The 19,393-nt window shown below is 39.7% G+C and overlaps 1 protein-coding gene across 1 annotated transcript in view; it reads right to left on the bottom strand.

Annotated features, from left to right (window-relative positions):
• Positions 1–19,393, bottom strand: part of LOC118343694 — a 94,695-nt gene that overhangs the window by 4,261 nt on the left and 71,041 nt on the right. The window lies entirely within an intron of this gene.

The raw sequence follows: 19,393 nt of genomic DNA on the forward strand, positions 1-19,393 counted from the left end.
GATGATCCAAATTCACCATAAATATAAAAATATACTAAATATTAATTAATATTAAAATAATATATGAAAAATCAACTAATTATATCTATTTAGTGTTAACGAAGTATAAAAAGACAACAAAATTATCCCATAATATACTTTATCTAGCAAAGTGACCGAACCCCACATGTGGTTATTTGAATGTGAATGAGAGAAAAAATAGACTTTGGATCGATGTTTTGGACCCAAACATATATATAATTTTGATTAGGACCTAGCTTTATTTTTAAGCTAGATTGAAATTTACACATATATTATATTTTATATACATACATATATTATATATAGAGTATATAGTTTATGTTTTATATACATATATATATTATACTGCATACATACATAAGCTAGATTGAAATTTACACATCGAAATATACGTTTTTATGTGTCACATGCTTTAGAAAAAGTTTAAATCAGTCCAGTCAAGCTTATGTGAATGAAGGAGGCTTTATATGATGGAATGAGAGAGGGATGTGATTGAATATATTAGGCTTAGGATAGAGTTTTCGAGTATCCACACATTAATCCATCAAATATAAGTATGACTTAATGTGACCAAGCAGGAACAATTAATTTAAACAAACAATATATATATATATGTAGAGGAGTGTTGCAGCTATAAAGAGAATATACAAAAATAATTCTACAAACTAACGTGTATTTATGTGATTTGTCAGATCTGTTTTACAATAAAAATAAATTTATAATTTGGCAAACTACATTAAGCCACACGTTAGTTTGTAAGATTACTTTTGTGTAATCACTTTTGTGGTTAAAATATTTATCTAGTTGGAATAAAATGGGCATGAGGGGGATTGAGCCATCATCTGTGTATGCGCGTGCGAAGGACAAATCTAGCAAACATGCATGGTTGCATTGAGATCGATCCTTTAGTACTATACTAACTATAAAGTCAACAGAGATGTTAGTACCTGAACTGGGTCTACTGCCGTTTCCGCTGAGCGTTTGATGTTCCGGCGGAGTAAAGCGTAGTTGTCCAAGAAGACTGCATCTTTATGGTGTTTAAAGTTTTTGTTCCGGTAACAGAAGGTGCAGAGGTCATAGCTATTGCCGGTGGAACCAAAGCATTTGATGCAAGTGAAATACAGTCCATTAAGAAACGTTTCACAGCCACGACAATACAGTAGCCTCTTGCTTTGATACAGATAGAACAAGGTGATAAACTCGTCGAAATCCAGGTTGCCATCACCATTTACGTCTAGATGCTTGAACAAAGAACAAGCAACAGTTTTTGGACAATTTTCTTGCAGGACGAAATCCAAGAAATCAGTTAGGCTCATGCTCGTATTTCTTTCCAACTTCATCTTTTTGAAATCATCCTGGGCTTTCTCCTGTTGCTGCTCTGTCAAGTTAACGTAATAAGCGTTAGCAACCTCACGGATCTCCTCCATTTTCCCCTTAGAATAATTTTGCAATTTTATTGCACGGACAACTCTAGTATTTATGCAGAAGTTAGAGCTGGAACAGTGTCACTGCCACTTGCACAGAAATTGGCGTGACTTGAAATACTAAATTCGAATATTCACGACTCCCACTTGAATTTAGAAATAAGTGCAGAACTGGTCCTCATATTACATATATCAAAAAAATTAATATAAAAAGTCTCCAAGTTGGTTTTAGATTACAACTACTCTCTTCCTGTATTATAATTGTAGGTCCTGCAAGCTGCACAGCATCATCCTACACTGATCGAGAAACATGGCCAAGTCGTTTTAAAAAAAACTATCTGTAATAGTGAGTCAATTCCAACTGTAACTAGAATCCAAAAAGCTTTGGTTTTGCTTTCAAGTTGTAATTTTCTATTGCAAATTTACACACTTCACGATTTGTTTTTCAAGATCAGTTCTCACTACAAGGAAAAAGTCATTTCCCGGCGATTTATGAATTGCTGCAAAAAAAATGGCTGCAAACGGTCTGATTCTATTGCATGGTTCATTGCACTTAGTAATAAACTCTTTTTTTTTAATTTATTTTTTTCTTTTTTAAACACTTTGTAATAAACTTACTACGTGGTGGCCAAGGGTAAGTTGTCACGGGAAGCGCTGTACTCTTCATTGTACTCTTTTTATTCACTTTATACAGAGGATCAAGACTTCACAACTTGGACTTATGAAAAAAACGAGATCGACCTTCTCCCCCTTCAATTTGCTGAAGGTAGCTGAAGGGAAGTTTCCACTAATGGCAGCTAAGGGGGTATTAAAGTACTCCTCTTTTTTAACTTGACGATCATCATGTACTTCATGCATGCATGTGAACATGATCATACGCTCTCAAAGTCAAGAAATGGAGGGTGCGTGATGAGCGTGGAATGAGATGGAATAAAATTCACAACGACTCAATAGAACGACAATATTCTGGTAAACGAGGAGGCCGCGCGTCACTTCATGATAATACAGGGCTAAAAATATAAAAAGAAAAATTACGATTTTTGATGACAACTTCACTCTTTATTATCTATATCTTTTCGAATCTTTCAACCACGATCTTAAGACTTTTCAACTTAGTACATAATTTAAAACATCATGGGTCGTCTGAAAAGACATCTGTTCACATGATCCACTTGTCGTAAAAAACTAGGTTTATCCGACACAATAAAGTTATAAAAAGACTTGGAAAGGTTTTCTCAGCCGGAGCAATTCAACAAATTTGGACAAAGAACTCGCTAATTATATTGAATGGGAGAGCGGATTAAGTGGGTCATAATTAGTAATTTCTGCCAGCAAGTAGTGTGGAGCTTGGCCTATTATATTGGTTCACGCCATTGACTAAATAAAGGGCACTATCGAGGTGGGGGCGTTGCTAGTGCCTGCTAAATAGATCACAAGTCTCGCGAAAGCTATTTGTAAGAAAGTAAATCCCATTAAACTACTGAATACGTACCCTAATACTGATTACTTTCAAAAAAATATTCGAACTACGGTAATTACTCAAGCTGGCGGGTGTCAACTTATGAAATAGTTGAAAGGAAAATGCTAGTGGAGCTCTTCAAACTTACCGCTCAATCTTACCGTTTATGTATTTTAATTTTTTAATTTTACTTAATGGTTAAGAATGTGACTATTAATGAAATTGTGTATTTTTTTCTTAATGGTTAAGAATGTTAAAAAATACTCAAAAGAAAATCAAAAGAAAAATAATAAAAATTTATAACTAGCGGTATGCACAGTGGTAAAGCTGGGCGGCCCTCTAGCATGATCCTCGTTGAAATAATTGCAAACGATTTATTTGTTGCTCATAGTGGTAGCATCAAATAATAGAGAAAATGATGTACAAAGGATGATGTGAGCATGACTACTATCCTTTATTTCCGTTCACCTAACTTGATTGTAATTCAGTGTGTGATCATAATTTCCACTGAATAAAATCATCTATAACTTTGTCCACATAGTCACGTTGCCAAATCACATTAAATATTGTGTCGTGTGTATGCTTGATTCCTGTATTTCTATATTTATTTCACTATCTTGTTATTGTTGTATGTGGGTGTGGTGTTTATCACAACAACAAGATGATGAGAGCATGACCACTATCAATTATTTCCATTGACCTCACCTCTTCATGATTTTCTCTTGCATTTTCCATCCACAAAATCAATCCGGCCAACCTGACCTTCAACCTTAAAATAGAACCCTCCCTCCACCCCCACACAGTTTCCACCAGACTTGAGCTCTTGAGCAAAGTTTTGAATTCTGTTCTGGTCATCGTTCCAGTTGAATTACTGGTATGGAATATTTCGATATCAGTACGTTGGGTGTACTGTTTCAGAATAGTCGATATATAGATATATTATATACATGCATAGAAATTATATTCTAAAATAACATCAATACAAGTCTTAAAAATATAAATAATTCAAAAATTCAACTGCTAAAGAAATGACACATCTTCATAAAAAAGACACAGTGCATATACACTACCCTTACTTTTCAAGGGATAATATTTTAATCTATTACCATGGATGAGACAATGCATATATGCTTTTACTTGCTTGTAAAGGAAAGGGTGCAGATGTGATGTCAGGATAGAAGAAAAGGGTGCAGACGAGACATAGTGCAGATATAGCAGGATGTCAGCACAAAAGAAAACGGTTGAGGCTTTTACAAATTTGCCCTTTCCTTTTCAGAATATTTTCCAAATTGCCATTAAGCCCAATTCTGGACTGGAATACATGTTTGGGACGAAACACCAGAATTTAAGCCGAAACAGAACAACCCATCACATCATGCCAATTACTGTTTCGGCAAGGAAAATTTGGAACAGAGCGGTTTTTAAAACCTTGCTCTTGAGAACCCCAACATCTCCAACTCCGATCCATAGGGCTCACTACAACAGCTAGATCAAAGATTTTATTAGTGAGCTAGATATTTGGTTAGTCTAAAATGTAGGAGTGTTTTCTCCATTTTTTGTTAAATTATACATTGCTATATGATATACGGATATTGATGCCACTACTTTTACAGATATTTTTCGCTAGCATTGGTGGAAGAAAAAGGTAATCTAGGAAAGAAATCTGCAAATACGTAAAATTGAACACAAAGGTGTTGAACCAAAATTCAAAATTTTCATATAAGTTTATTTGTAAGCGTTTACAAGAAGGTATATATGTTGCTTTAGCTTCACAATCAATGATATTAATGTGTTGCTTTGGCTCATCCAATTTTGATGCACTACAACAAAAACACTCATTTGGGATGAAAAACTTTATCCCAAAAGAGTGGGATTTCATTTCAGAAGACGTTTAGGGATGATAACATTCCATCCCTAATTTGTCCCAATTGGTCTATCGTGAAAGAAAACCTGGGATGAGAAGAAAATTCATCCCAGAAAATATCTTTTGGGACGAAATTTCTCCAACCTATTCGAAGTTTGTTCGAACGAAAAAAAAAAAGATTTCTAGATGAAGTCATTTCGTCCCTAACAAGCATTCGAATGGTCAACTTTCATTCGAATATAGAATATTGTTTGAACTGTTACAATGTGAAGCTAGTATTCAAACACTATAGTCATGTTCGAATGGGTTAAATCTTAAGAAACATTGGAAGAGAATGCGAGGTTGTTCGATTATTGAAGGCATGACCGTTTGAATAAGATTGACGTTATAATACCAAGGCCAAACTAGCCCCCATGAAAAAGTCAACCCATTCGAAAGAAACTACGACGTGTTGTTTTTGGTAAGTCTTCTTTTCCCTCTTCCTTCTATTTTCTCCTCCCTATTTTTCCTCTCCCCATTCCATTCACACCACTCCACTGAAATCCTCACTTCCGTAACTACTCTCTCTTCATCTCTTTGTGCTCCACTCCCCGCAGGCTCTCTCTCCCCTCTCATCTTTGTTTGATCCCAGCTATTGCACTCCGCCGTACTTTGCAACATAGTTAAGTTTTTCTCTCTTCCTCCCTCTCTCTCTGTTTATCCCTTTAACCAAAATTATTTTTTTTTCATTGAATACTAGTGTGCCAATGCCTCCCTTTGACGGTTCTGGCTGCCGACAACCCCTTCGTCAGATTTTTGTTGCGCCACGGTAAGCCATTTTCCCTCTGTTACTCTATGCTCCACCCTGTATAGTTTTTTTTTCCTCCTTTGATTCTTTGTTGTAGTTGGTTGCTATTCCTAGTGAGATTTACGTGTTCTTCATTAGATTATGGTATGTTGAGGCCTTTGTGTATGGGTTCTTGTTGCTGAAGCCTGCATCTCGGTTCCACACTACCGTGGGTTCACCTCAGCCACCACTGTAGCATATTCCCTCCCTCCTAGTAATGTGGTGCCCCCAACCCCCATGTAAGGAAACACAGGAATCAAGATGCCGGGTTGATGACAACACGGTCACGAATCCCAACGATAGTGCCAAGTGTGTGTGTACATGCAACAGTGTACAAAAATAACGTAGTAGATTAGTCAACTAAGTACCAGAATTTAAATACAATTTAAATATCAGTAGAGGTTTAAAAAGTAGTTATACAATCATACAAAATTAAAATACAATACAGTAAAATAAGATAACTAAGCCAGTGATCCCAGATCACTCCTCGGGTGGAGCCGTCTCCTCAGGCTCGCCCTCATCCTCCTCATCTGCATCAAAATCTGCGTTACCACAAAATGGTACCGCAGGTAAGTATAACCCAAATAACCACGTAATGAAAATGCATTAATGTAACCAACATGCATGCATATGAAGAAATATGCATTTTCCTCAAAACATCATTTTCCCTGAAAATGATTATTTTCCAACACACGCCAAAATCCCATTTGGCCCAAAATATCTATAAAACATTTTTCCAGAAAATGATTTACACAAAATCCAACACACTATTTTCCCAGAAAATAGCCAATTAAGGCATTATTACCATATGCACCATGATCTCCCCTAGGGATCATCTTCACGTCCTGGCTTCGTAGCGATGCCCAGTTCCGCGCCCAGCGCGTTCATGGCCAGACATCCTCTAGTCCTCGCCAGTAGAAGGACCACAGAGTCGGCACGAGAGCATCTGGTCCGATCCCATTGTCGCCCAGCGACAATCCAGGGGACGTTACTCAGTATATTCTGCTCCCGAGTAACCAGAGGAGCTCCACCGAGATAATGCCCCATCTCGGCTTGGGGTCGTGATACACACGCACCCAAAATCCATTCTTACATGAAAACCCAGTTTTCATAAACACATGAACATGAATCCAATATACGAAAACTCAGTTTCCTTTACAAACATGATCATGCGTGCAAAATGCAATCTACATGAACACAATATCCAAACCAACAATTACCAACCCAATCAATCACACAAACAACTCCAATCACCAATCCATCTGACCCACGTACTCCTCGGACTCAGTACGGCATGTTCAACCAAATACAGTGAAATAAGTTAGTGCAAAAATATATTTAAATCACAAAAGTTCTTTGGAGAAATATTTACAGTACAATATAACAATTTCCAAAGGATCACGAAGCTGCAAGAGGTATCAACACAGCTACAAAACAGTGCCAAATGCACTGTGGCTGTGGGTCTCAAAGATCCACTTTTCAACGGAGACAAACGAAGACCCAAAATTGATAGGGTAGGGCCTAGGGAGGTCGGTGAAACTAGTGGTGGTGAAGGTTGGCCGTGGGCGGCTGTAGAAGACCAAAAGCATCCAAATCGGAAATTGGTTGTGCTTCACCGGTGATGAATCGGAGCTGGGGTTGAGTAATGGGTTGCAAAGAGGTCGAGGATGAAGTGGTGAGAAGACGGTGGCCGGAGGTGGCGCGATGGCGGCGCTGGAGCGAAGATGACGCCGCGGCTTGAAAGGCTGGTGGTGGCTAACGGTGGCGCGGCTGAGGCTGGAAACGGAGGGGTGGCGTCGCCGATGGCTGGGGAGCCAGGCGGTGTCGACCACCGCAGGCGCACGGCAGCGGGCTGGGGGAGGATCAGACGGAGAGATAGAGAGAGAGGGAGGTGGACGTGCTGCGCGCGGGAGACCAGGGAAAGAGGAAAGAAAAGAAAAGAAGAAAGAAAAAGAGAGGAAAAAGAAAATGGAGGGAAAGAAATGAGGTCCAATCCTCACATCTTGGGTCACAAAAATGATCTAACGGAAACGATTTTAACACAGCAAGTTAAATAAAATAATTTAAACGTAATAGTGAAGTGAAATTAAAATAATTAAATCCCACAGTAATTAATTAAATATGAAAAGCAATTTAAATGAATAACAATAAATAAATATTAAGAAATCACATAAAAATAATTTTCACCAAATTAAAATCATAAAAATAAACTCACTAAAAAATCCAACCAATTTTTAAAACAAGAGAATAAATTTTTGAATAAATAAAAATAATCCTTCAATAAAAATACACTAAAATACGGGGTGTTACAGGTAATCTCTGCCTCATAGCCCTCCCTCACAGAGGCTACTCTTTCTTGTATTACCACTGATTTAAATTTGGTTTTAACATCACTTCCATGTATCACAGGGCTTTGAAATCAGTCCTAGACAGCCTCATCTCATTATCGAATTCGTTGTATCACAATAACAAAATCTGGGTAAGGAAATCCAAGCTTTAGTTTTGTCTTTGTACCGTTGTTACGTAACGTTTACATTGGTAATTGTTGGAAGATGGTGTTGGCACTAGTTACGTGATTGAACTGATAATTAATGTGGTTGACTGTTTGGATTATTGCGTGGTTGTTTTGGGGATTGACGTATGGTTGGTTGGGTTGTTTGGTTAGTCATTATATTGATTTGTGGAATGTGATTGCTTAATATGCCAGATTTGTGAGTTGTTGGTTATGTTGGGAGTCGTTAGTCATAGTGTTGTGGACGGAGAAGACTTGATAGTATGGGTTAAGTTGTGTGGCTCTTTGGGTTGATGTGTAGCTGTTGGGTTGATGTGTGACGATGTGGGTCGAGTTGTATGCCTGTCCGGGGTTTATGTGTGATTGTTTGGGGATTTATGTGCCGTTTTCGGGTTGTTGGACATGTCACATGTCGGTTTGATATGTCGTGTGGCGCCCTCGATCCCATGTGTGATTTGGTAGGACTCACGACACTGGGTTGATGGCCACTCGGGTCACACACCATAACACCAAGTGTAAGTGTATGCGAATATGCAATATGTACAGTTTTTAAACGCAGCAGAAAAATATAAGGCAGTCTAAAACAGAAAAATTTAAATTATAACCCAACAAGAAGTTCTCCATAGGGTTATTACAGTCATGCAGCTGATTAAAAATAAAATAAAATAAAAGTGCATCAACCACAACAGAAATAAACCCTAAGTCATCACTCCTTAGGTGGGGTCGGTCCCTCGTGCTCAAACCAATCCTTTGCATCAAAGTCTACGGTTCGATAAAATGGAATCATAGGTGGAAACACCACAATGAGATCTCGCAATCTCAGTAAATAAATCCACAGATTAACAACAAGGAATTTTAAACATAGAAACATACCAAACAAACAAGCACAACAATCACGAGAGATTATCCCAAAATATATATTTTTGTAACCTTTACCAAAATTGTTTCAATTAAAGCCACTAACGCCAAAAAATCACATTTTTACATAGTTGACATTCATTTATTATGGTGTGTACAATGGTCTCCTCTAGGGACCATCCGTATACTTTGGCTCCTTCATCGCACCACGGGTAATGACCATACGTGTGACTTCATAACGAGTGATGTCCAGCTCCAAACATCCTCTTGCCCTTGCCAGCAGAGGGGCCATGGAGTCATAACAAGAGCGTTACCATCTCAGCTGAGCCTGCTGTCACCCAACAACAACCCAAGGAACGTCAATCAGTTTTACATGCTCTCGAGTGACTAGAGGAGCTCTATCGAGACATTACCCAATCTCGACTTGGGGTCGTGATACACACGCACCTACAAAATATGCTTTTAATCTTTTGACACCGAAATATAGTTTTTCTAGTTTCATAGCTTAACCACAAGGCAAAGCACAATTAACAAATCATGACCAGCAATAACAAAAAAAATGCATATGCATGACAAGCTATTATTGGATGGCATGGCATAATACATCCAAGTAGCATACAGTTCATCATACAAACATCACAGTTGTCACAGTCCCAACGATTTTCCACTTTCCAAACTACACACGATTCCTAACACTCCGCCCGACCCTAGGTCGACATTCATCACCAATTACATTAATGTAACCCAACGCTCCATGAGGCCCCCAACCACTTCTCAATCACAACCAAACTGCAACAACATTCAGACAATAATTTATTCCACGTTAGTATTTCGAGGGTCAATCCAGGAATTTACTTACAACAGTGGAAGGGCAATTTCTGGATGATTAAGCGCGATGAATTCATGTATCCCTCGAGCGTGAGTGAGCGTTTGTCACTGCGCAGATGGAATAAAAACAGTTACTCAAATCAGGCCTTTCTAAACAAGGTGAGTGCCATGCGGCTTACTGTGGTGGCGTCTAGTGGGGCGGAGTACAGTGGCGGTGTGATGGAGGCAATGGTGGATATAAAGGGAGGCAGATCTGTCGTGATAGTGGGAGGAGGAGGGATTTTTGAGGCAGAGAGTGGTGAAGCTATGGCGCCCCCAACCCCCACGTATAGGGACGCGAGAATCGAGACGCTAGGATGATGACAACACGGTCACGCATCCCAACGATAGTGCCATGTGTGTGTATATGCAACAGTGTACAAAAACAACGCAGCGGATAAGTCAACTAAGTACCAGAATTTAAATACAATCTAAACATCAGTAAAAGGGTTTAAAAATAGTTATACAGTCATCTCAAAATAAAGTTTAACACATGCCCCAAATAACAAATGAGTGATCTCAAAACACTCCTCGGGCGGAGCCGACTCCTCAGGCTCACCCTCATCTTCATCTGCATCAAAATCTGCGTTACCAAACATGGTACCACAGGTAAGTATAACCCAAATAATCCTTAGGAATAAAATACATTTAATGCAACCAAGATGCATGCATATGATGAAATATGCATTTTCCTCAAAATATCATTTTCCTCGAAAATAATAATTTTCCAACACACGTCAAAATCCCATTTGGCCCAAAATATCCGTAAAACATTTTCCCAGAAAATGATTTACGCAAAATCCAACACACACTATTTTCCCAGAAAATAGCCAATTAATCCTTATTACCATATGCACCATGATCTCCCCTAGGGATCATCCGCACGTCCTGGCTTCGTAGCAATGCCCAGTTCTGCGCTCAGCGCGTTCATTGCCAAGCACCCACTACACAACAAGCGACACGTCCTGACTTCGTAGCGATGCCCAGTTCCGCGCCTAGCTCGTTCATGGCCAGATATCCTCTAGTACCCGCCAGCAGAAGGACCACGAAGTCAGCACGAGACCATCTCGTCCGATCCCATTGTCGCCCAGCGACAATCCAGGGGATGTTACATAGTATATTCCGCTCCCGAGTAACCAGAGGAGCTCCACCGAGATAATGCCCCATCTCGGCTTGGGGTCGTGATACACACGCGCCCAAATTCCATTCTCACATGAAAACCCAGTTTTCATAAACACATGAACATGAATGCAATACACGAAAACCCAGTTTCCTTTACAAACATGATCATGCATGAAATCATGAAATGTACATGTACCGACACTAATCAACAACTATCAATAACCAACCCAATCACATCCAACCAAACAACTCCATTCACCAAACCATCCGACCCCCGTACTCCTCGGACTCAATCCAGCAAAACCAATCAACAATTCAAATACAGTATAATGTGTTAGTGTAAAAATACATTAAATTCACAAGAATTCTTTGGAAAATACTTACAGTGCTGTATAGCAATTTCCAAAGGATCACGAAGCTGCAAGAGGCAGCAACACAGCAATAGAACAGTGTCAAATACACTGTGGTCGTGCGTCTCAAAGCCCCACTTTTCAACGGTGATAAACGAAGACCCAAAATTGATAGGGTAGGGCCTAAGGAGGTCGGTGAAGCTAGTGGTGGTGAGGGTTGGCCGTGGGTGGCGGCATGGGCGGCGGTAGTAGAGTTGGAAGTGCTTCACCGGTGACGGATCAGAGGTGGGGTTGGGTCCAATGGGTTGCCAAGAGGTCGAGGATGAAGTGGGGGGAAGATGGTGGCCAATGGTGGTGCGACGGCGGCGCTGGAGTGAAGATGACGCCGCGGCTTGATGTGGTGCGTGGAGGCTAACGGCGGTGATGGAGGAGCTGGAAACGGAGGGAGGTGGTCGCCGGCCAGTGGGGAAGCTGGGGAGCCGGGCGGTGTCGACCACCGCCAGCGCACGGCGGCGGGCTGGGGGAGAGAAGAACAGACGGAGAGAGAGGGAGAGAGGCTGGGTCACGCGGGAGGAAACCAGAAGGAGAAAGAAAAGAAAGGAAAAGAAAAAAGAAAAGGAAGAAAAGAAAGAGGAAAAAGAAAAAATGTAGGGAAAGAAATGAGGTCCAATCCTCACATTTTGGGTAACAAAAATAATCCAACGGAAACGATTTTAAAACAACAAGTTAAATAAAATACTTTAAACGAAATGGTAAAGTGAAATTAAAATAATTAAATCCCACAGTAATTAATTTAGAATAAAGAGATTTTAAACGTATAACAATAATTAATAATAAGAAAGCACTTCAAAATAATTTTGAAGAAAATTAAAAAATCATAAAATAAATCCACTAAAAAATCCAACAATTTTAAAATAAGAGAATAAATTTTTGAATAAATAAAAATAATTCCTTCAGTAAAAATACACTAAAATACGGGGTGTTACATCCTCCCCCCCTTAAATAAAATTTCGTCTTCGAAATTGGCAAGGTCAACATTAAGACTAAGACAGGAATAAGATTCAACTAAGAACAGACTTACGAACATACTGCCAAAATAGTCCGGCAAGGCCACTCTATAAGCAACAAGCCCAACCTTCTCTACGATCTGAAAAGGGCCAACATATCTTGGACTAAGCTTTCCTTTCTTACCAAAATGCTTAACGCCTTTTATAGGAGAGACTTTAAGATAAACCCAATCACCTACTTCAAAGGATAAGTCTCTTCTTCTTGTATCTGCGTAACTCTTCTAGCAACTTTGCGCTTCTGCCATTTTAGTTCTTATAAACTGAACTTAATCATTCATTTCTTGAATTATCTCAGGCCCAAACAATTTGCTCTCACCAACTTCACCCCAACATAAGGGCGATCTACACTTCCTTCCATACAAAGCTTCATACGGGGCCATCTGAATGGAGGAATGAAAACTGTTATTATAAGCAAACGTAAATAGCAGCAGATGATTCTCCCAACTTCCCTGAATTTCCATGACCCAAGACCGCAACATAACCTCAAGAGCCTGAATAGTACGCTCTGATTGACCGTCTGTTTGAGGGTGATACGCAGTACTAAACTTCAACTTAGCGCCTAAGGCTGCCTGCAAACTCTTCCAAAAATGGGACATGAACTGGGGGTCCCGATCCGACACAATGCTCTCGGGTACTCCATGCAAACACACTATCTCCAAGACATACAACCGAGTCAACCTACCCAAAGAGTCAGTATTATTAACACACAAGAAATGGGCACTCTTGGTCAGCCGATCAACAATCACCCAAACTGAGTTCTTTCCACTAGGGGTCCTCGGCAAACCCACAACATCCATAGAAATATCATCCCACTTCCATTTTGGAATAGGGAAAGGTTGAGGTCTACCAACAGGTCTTTGATTCTCAGCCTTCACTTGACGGCACGTGGCACATTTCTCAATAAACAAGGCGATATCCAACATACTCGTATTAGTCTCCCAGTGGCACATCACGACCAGTATTCCCAGGGTGACTATACTATCCAAAATCTTATTTCCTCGAGAACCTTAATACAACATCCAATAAATTCCAATGATCAATAGCCCTTACAATACTATGTGCCAACCTCAATCAACTCCTATGCTACAACTTCTAAACCTCAATTGAATTCTACTTTTGGTAACCTAATAGCCACTTCCAAAGTTAACCATCAATAACAAATTGCACAACCAAATGATTAATCTCCAATTACAAGTATCTTCTCAAAATTCAAGTCACCACTAATTCCTCAAAATAGCACAATCTGAACTCCTGACTACAACAAAAATACCACGCTTCTGCTGCGCACACTGATATTCGTCACATGCATAAAACTTATGTCCTCATGAAACTAACACCATCGAGTACAAGGTGGCACCATTCCTACCAACCAAAACTCTTATCACAATTTGGTAGAAGAAATACTCTCTTAACCAAAGCCAAAAGAGTTATAACTCAAATTCCTTAATTAATTCCTGCAACCTTGATCAAAATCAAATTCCATAAAATACATCCATGATCATAGACAGAAACCCAATATCAACCAACCTCAGCATCCCAAATTGGAAACAAGCAACCTCAACCCAAAGTACACTCATCTCCTCTAAGATAAGAAACATACTTTAAAAGACTCAATTCCAACCTGGCGAACCAATAAGAGCGCCTATAAACTTTTACCTAAGAACCTAAACCCAAAAGCTCATCACCTACATTCTGAACACATCTAATCTAGAGGTGACTAAACTCATTACGAACCACCATTGACTACACCAAAACATTATCAAAACTTCCTTGGTAACTCGCTCACCTATTTCTACTCCTATAAGCTAGCATTAACACAACTAGTTCCTTCAATAGTACATCACTATTAACCTCAAAGCAAGCCATACTGCTCAAATCTTTAATCCACCAAAAGCCATTGCACAACACCCATGGATCCTAATGTTTTATTAACTCGCATACTTGATCATATTATCCACTGCTGATGCCTAAACTTCAACTTCCAAAATCTTATCATACACCATACATGACATCCCATCAATCTCTTTCAAGTTAAATAACAATGTCCTTAATTCAACCAATTGGGTGCTCAATCTCCAAAAGAAAGTATAGCCTTAAAAATTTAAATTCCTAGGTAACCTCAAGTCACAATTAATTCCTGAAGATAATCACAATAACTATTGCCAACCGTGATTCCATTGAGTAACCCACTCGACTACACACTTCGATCAACTCGCCAAAAACTCCAAGCCAAGGTCACTTGAATAAGTGCTATTGTGTCGACTCCTCTTCAACACCTACCAAAGTCACTTCCTCCAAACTAAATGAGACTAGGACCTATACTCTCCGAAATACACACACACTCACCATTACTATGCATCAATCTCATGCACCATTAGCCAAAACCAAAAATGCTCCAATTGTGCAAGTGGTCCATCACTACCATTTCCATCACCTGGACCTATATCCTCGAAATCAACAAGAATCATTTCCTAAATCTGCACAATCTATTATCTTTAAATTTGATATGGATTAAATCCTCAACCTGTCACTGTAACCTCAAGCTACAAACAATCATTAATCGAACTAGATCAACATCTTCAATCCTCAGAAAATACACGAACTAGATCATTACCTTCCATCTCCAAAGAAATTCTCTCTTGAAAAAAATTCTCATATCAGTAACTCAACTCTCATCAATCCTATTTTAATTCAGCCCTTCAACTATGCAATTCTAAAACCTTAACCCAGATAAAAATCATTTCCCGAAATCCTCAAGATCGATGACCTTAAATCTAAAACATTCACCTTATAAAACTTGTAAATTCTAAAACTCCAAATGTTATCAAATTGCTTATCAAGGTCGGCAAGATCGAAAACTTCTAATCTAAGTAATCCTTTAATTGCTTGTTGAACCTATCACCTTAAATCTCATAACTTATTTCCTAAAAAACTAAGGGGCCTCAAACCTTAGATAAACTTCTCATAAATCTAACCTTGACATTCATTGAACTTACAACCTCCTACCCATAGACTCACCACATAAATTCTACGAAACCTAAGACCTTAATTATCCTAAGCAATTTAGAACTATTCCCCTCCTTAGCAGCAACTTGAGTTCCTACTCCAAAGAGTTCACCCAGACCATGATGTTCAAGCCTCGATATTAAAACAAACCAATCACCAAGAGTTCAGGCCTACTACACCAAATGTTCAAGCCTAACAATGGCCTTCTCAGTCGTACCATCTTCTTGTCATAGCACAACCCTTACCCACCTTTCAATTTCGAACAAAACAAAATAAAATAAAATTCCATTAATAAAATAACATACGACAAAATGAATAAAACCAATGAAGTAGTTCACAATAAAATAATTAAAAAAAATAAAATAACTTACCATAAAATAAAGCAATAAAATACATAACAAACAATTAGTATACAATAAACTAATTAAAACAAATAAAAACCACATACTTTAAATTAAATAATTTCAAATTACAACTTTAAATCTTTCTGGTACTGCACCTACTGGACATGTGGCTTTACCCAGGGCCGAACTGCTCTGATACCACCTGTGGCGCCCCCAACCCCCACGTATAGGGACGCAAGAATCGAGACGCCAGGATGATGACTACACGGTCACGCATCCCAACGATAGTGTCATGTGTGTGTATATGCAACAGTGTACAAAAACAACGCAGCGGATAAGTCAACTAAGTACCAGAATTTAAATACAATCTAAACATCAGTAAAAGGGTTTAAAAATAGTTATACAGTCATCCCAAAATAAATTTTAACACATGCCCCAAATAACAAATGAGTGATCTCAAATCACTCCTCGGGCGGAGTCGACTCCTCAGGCTCACCCTCATCTTCATCTGCATCAAAATCTGCATTACCAAACATGGTACCGCAGGTAAGTATAACCCAAATAATCCTCAGGAATAAAATGCATTTAATGCAACCAACATGCATGCATATGATGAAATATGCATTTTCCTCAAAACATCATTTTTCCCAAAAATGATAATTTTCCAACACACGCCAAAATCCCATTTGGCCCAAAATATCCGTAAAACATTTTTCCAGAAAATGTTTACACAAAATCCAACACACACTATTTTCTCAGAAAATAGCCAATTAATCTGTTATTACCATATGCACCATGATCTCCCCTAGGGATCATCCGCACGTCCTGGCTTCGTAGCAATGCCCAGTTCTGCGGTCAGCGCGTTCATTGCCAAGCACCCACTACGCAACAAGCGATACCCAGTTCAAAAAAATGTAATGTGTTAGTGTAAAAATTCATTAAATTCACAAGAATTCTTTAGAAAATACTTATAGTGCTATATAGCAATTTTCGAAGGATCACGAAGCTGCAATAGGCGGCAACACAGCAACAAAACAGTGTCAAATACACTGTGGCCGTGGGTCTCAAAGACCCACTTTTCAACAATGACAAACGAAGACCCAAAATTGATAGTGTAGGGCCTAAGGAGGTCGGTGAAGCTAGTGGTGGTGAGGGTTGGCCGTGGTTGGCGACGTGGGCGATGGTAGAAGACCAAAAACACCCAAAAAGGAAGTAGAGTTGGAAGTGCTTTACCGGTGACGGATCGGAGGTGGGGTTGGGTCCAATGGGTTGCCAAGAGGTCGAGGATGAAGTGGTGAGAAGATGGTGGCCAATGGTGGTGTGACGGCGGCGCTGGAGTGAAGATGACGCCGCGGCTTGATGTGGTGCGTAGAGGCTAACGGCGATGATGGAGGAGCTGGAAAGGGAGGGAGGTGGTCGCCGGCCAATGGGGAAGCTGGGGAGTTGGGCGGTGTTGACCACCGTCGGCGCACGGCGGCAGGCTGGGGGAGAGAAGAACGGACGGAGAGAGAGGGAGAGAGGCTGGGTCGAACTGGGGGGAAACCAGAAGGAGAAAGAAAAGGAAGGAAAAAAAAAAAGAAAAGGAAGAAAAGAAAGAGGAAAAAGAAAAAATGTAGGAAAATAAATGAGGTCCAATTCTCACATCTTGGGTAACAAAAATGATCCAACGGAAACGATTTTAAAACAGAAAGTTAAATAAAATAGTTTAAACGTAATGGTAAGGTGAAATTAAAATAATTAAATCTCATAGTAATTAATTTAGAATAAAGAGATTTTAAACGTATAACAATAATTAATAATAAGAAAGCACTTCAAAATAATTTTCACAAAATTAAAAAATCATAAAATAAATCCACTAAAAAATCCAACAATTTTAAAATATGAGAATAAATTTTTAAATAAATAAAAACAATTCATTCATTAAAAATACACTAAAATACGGGGTGTTACAAAAGCACGGTGGAGCAATGGCTAAAGTGAGCCTTAGCTCATAGGTTGGGTGAAAGCAAGGGAGGAGGAAGTTGGGAATGGGAAGGGGGAGCCAAGGGGGTGGCCGAACGGCCACTAGAACACTGCTAGAAGTGGTGGGTGGCGGCGGCGTTAGGAAAAGTCTTTCCTAAAAGCTATGAAGTGGCAGATCAGAGGAAGGGGAAGATGAAACAAGGAGGCTTGAGGAAGGATGAGAGCCTTGGAGGTGAGTTTTGAGTGAGGGAGGTACGACCTATTTATAGGTCGTGGGTTGGGGCTCGGTGAATGCAGCCGTGGCTGCGATTGGTAGTGAGAGACATTGGGGGATTCATGAACGTCGCACGTCGCATGGAGCTATCATGGATGAGGCTTCACTAGGGGCTAGATGAGGAGGCGCGTGGATTTGGCAAGGTACACGGTGGAGGTAGATGGAAGGGATGGTTGCTGCGCAGGAAACATGTGGCGATGGCAGGGTGGTGACAAAAGGAGGCACTGTAGGGCACGGGTTGAGGGAAGAGGAGGGAAGAAGAAGAAAAGAGAAAAATAAAGAAAAGAGGAAGAATGCATGTGGCGCAGTAGAGAAGAAGAAGGCTTAGGGTTTTAATTCTATGCTCAAAACGGACTCGTTTAAGGGAGGGAAGGCAAATTTTAGCTTATGCTTCAAAACAGCTCCATTTCAGTTGGGGGAGGCATTTTCGGGTTCTTTCCCTTCATACGCCATGGGTTGGGCCCTTCTTTTGTACCATATCACATTAAAAATCAACCCAACAACTTACAAAAATAAAAGAACCCACTTACCACAATTGGGTCTCCAACCCCACTAAACAAACACATACATAAGATAAACTTAGGCCCTCACAACATCCCCCCCATAAAAGCATTTCGTCTTCGAAATTGAAAATCTTAATCCATTAAACTTCAAAACAGTTACAAGATACAGCTCAATACTTGCTCGGAACAAGATATACAATCAATAATACCCAAAGATATACGGTTAATGCTCTCTCATATCCATTTCTCTCTCCCAAGTGAAGTCCTGAGCCATTAGATCTCCCCATGACACCTTCACTGAAGGGGCTTGTTGACCCCGGTATCACCAACTGCAGCCTAACCTTACAGATAACCTTCTCTGTTATCTAAAATGGGGCGACATATCTTGGGCTAAGCTTCCCTTTCTTCCCAAATCACTTAATGCCCTTCATAGGTGAAACTTTGAGGTACACCCAGTCACCTTCCTCGAAAGACAAGCCTATTCTCCTTGTATCTCTATAACCATTCTGACAACTCTGATCTACTTTCATTTTGTCTCTTATGACTCTAACCTGATCCTTCATCTCTTGAATTATTTCTAGCACAATAAGCTTGCTCTCACCAACTTCGTCCTAGTATAACGGTGATCTATACTTCCTCTCCTGTAGAGCCTCATGGGTTGCCATCAAAACAGAAGCTTGGAAACTGTTGTTGTATGCAAACTCTATGAGTGGAAGTGATTTTCCCAACTACCTTTAAATTCCAAAGCACAGACTCTCAACATATATTCAAGAGTTTGAATAGTACGCTCTGATTGGCGATCTGACTGTGGGTGATAAGCACTTCTAAGCTTCAACTTAGTGCCCATTGCAGCCTGTAAGCTCTTCCAAAAATGCGATGTGAACCTCAGGTCTTGATCCGATACAATGGTTTTGGGTATCCCATACAACCTAGC

The sequence above is a fragment of the Juglans regia genome, chromosome 8, assembly GCF_001411555.2.
Source record: "Juglans regia cultivar Chandler chromosome 8, Walnut 2.0, whole genome shotgun sequence".
NCBI classification, from domain to species: domain Eukaryota; kingdom Viridiplantae; phylum Streptophyta; class Magnoliopsida; order Fagales; family Juglandaceae; genus Juglans; species Juglans regia.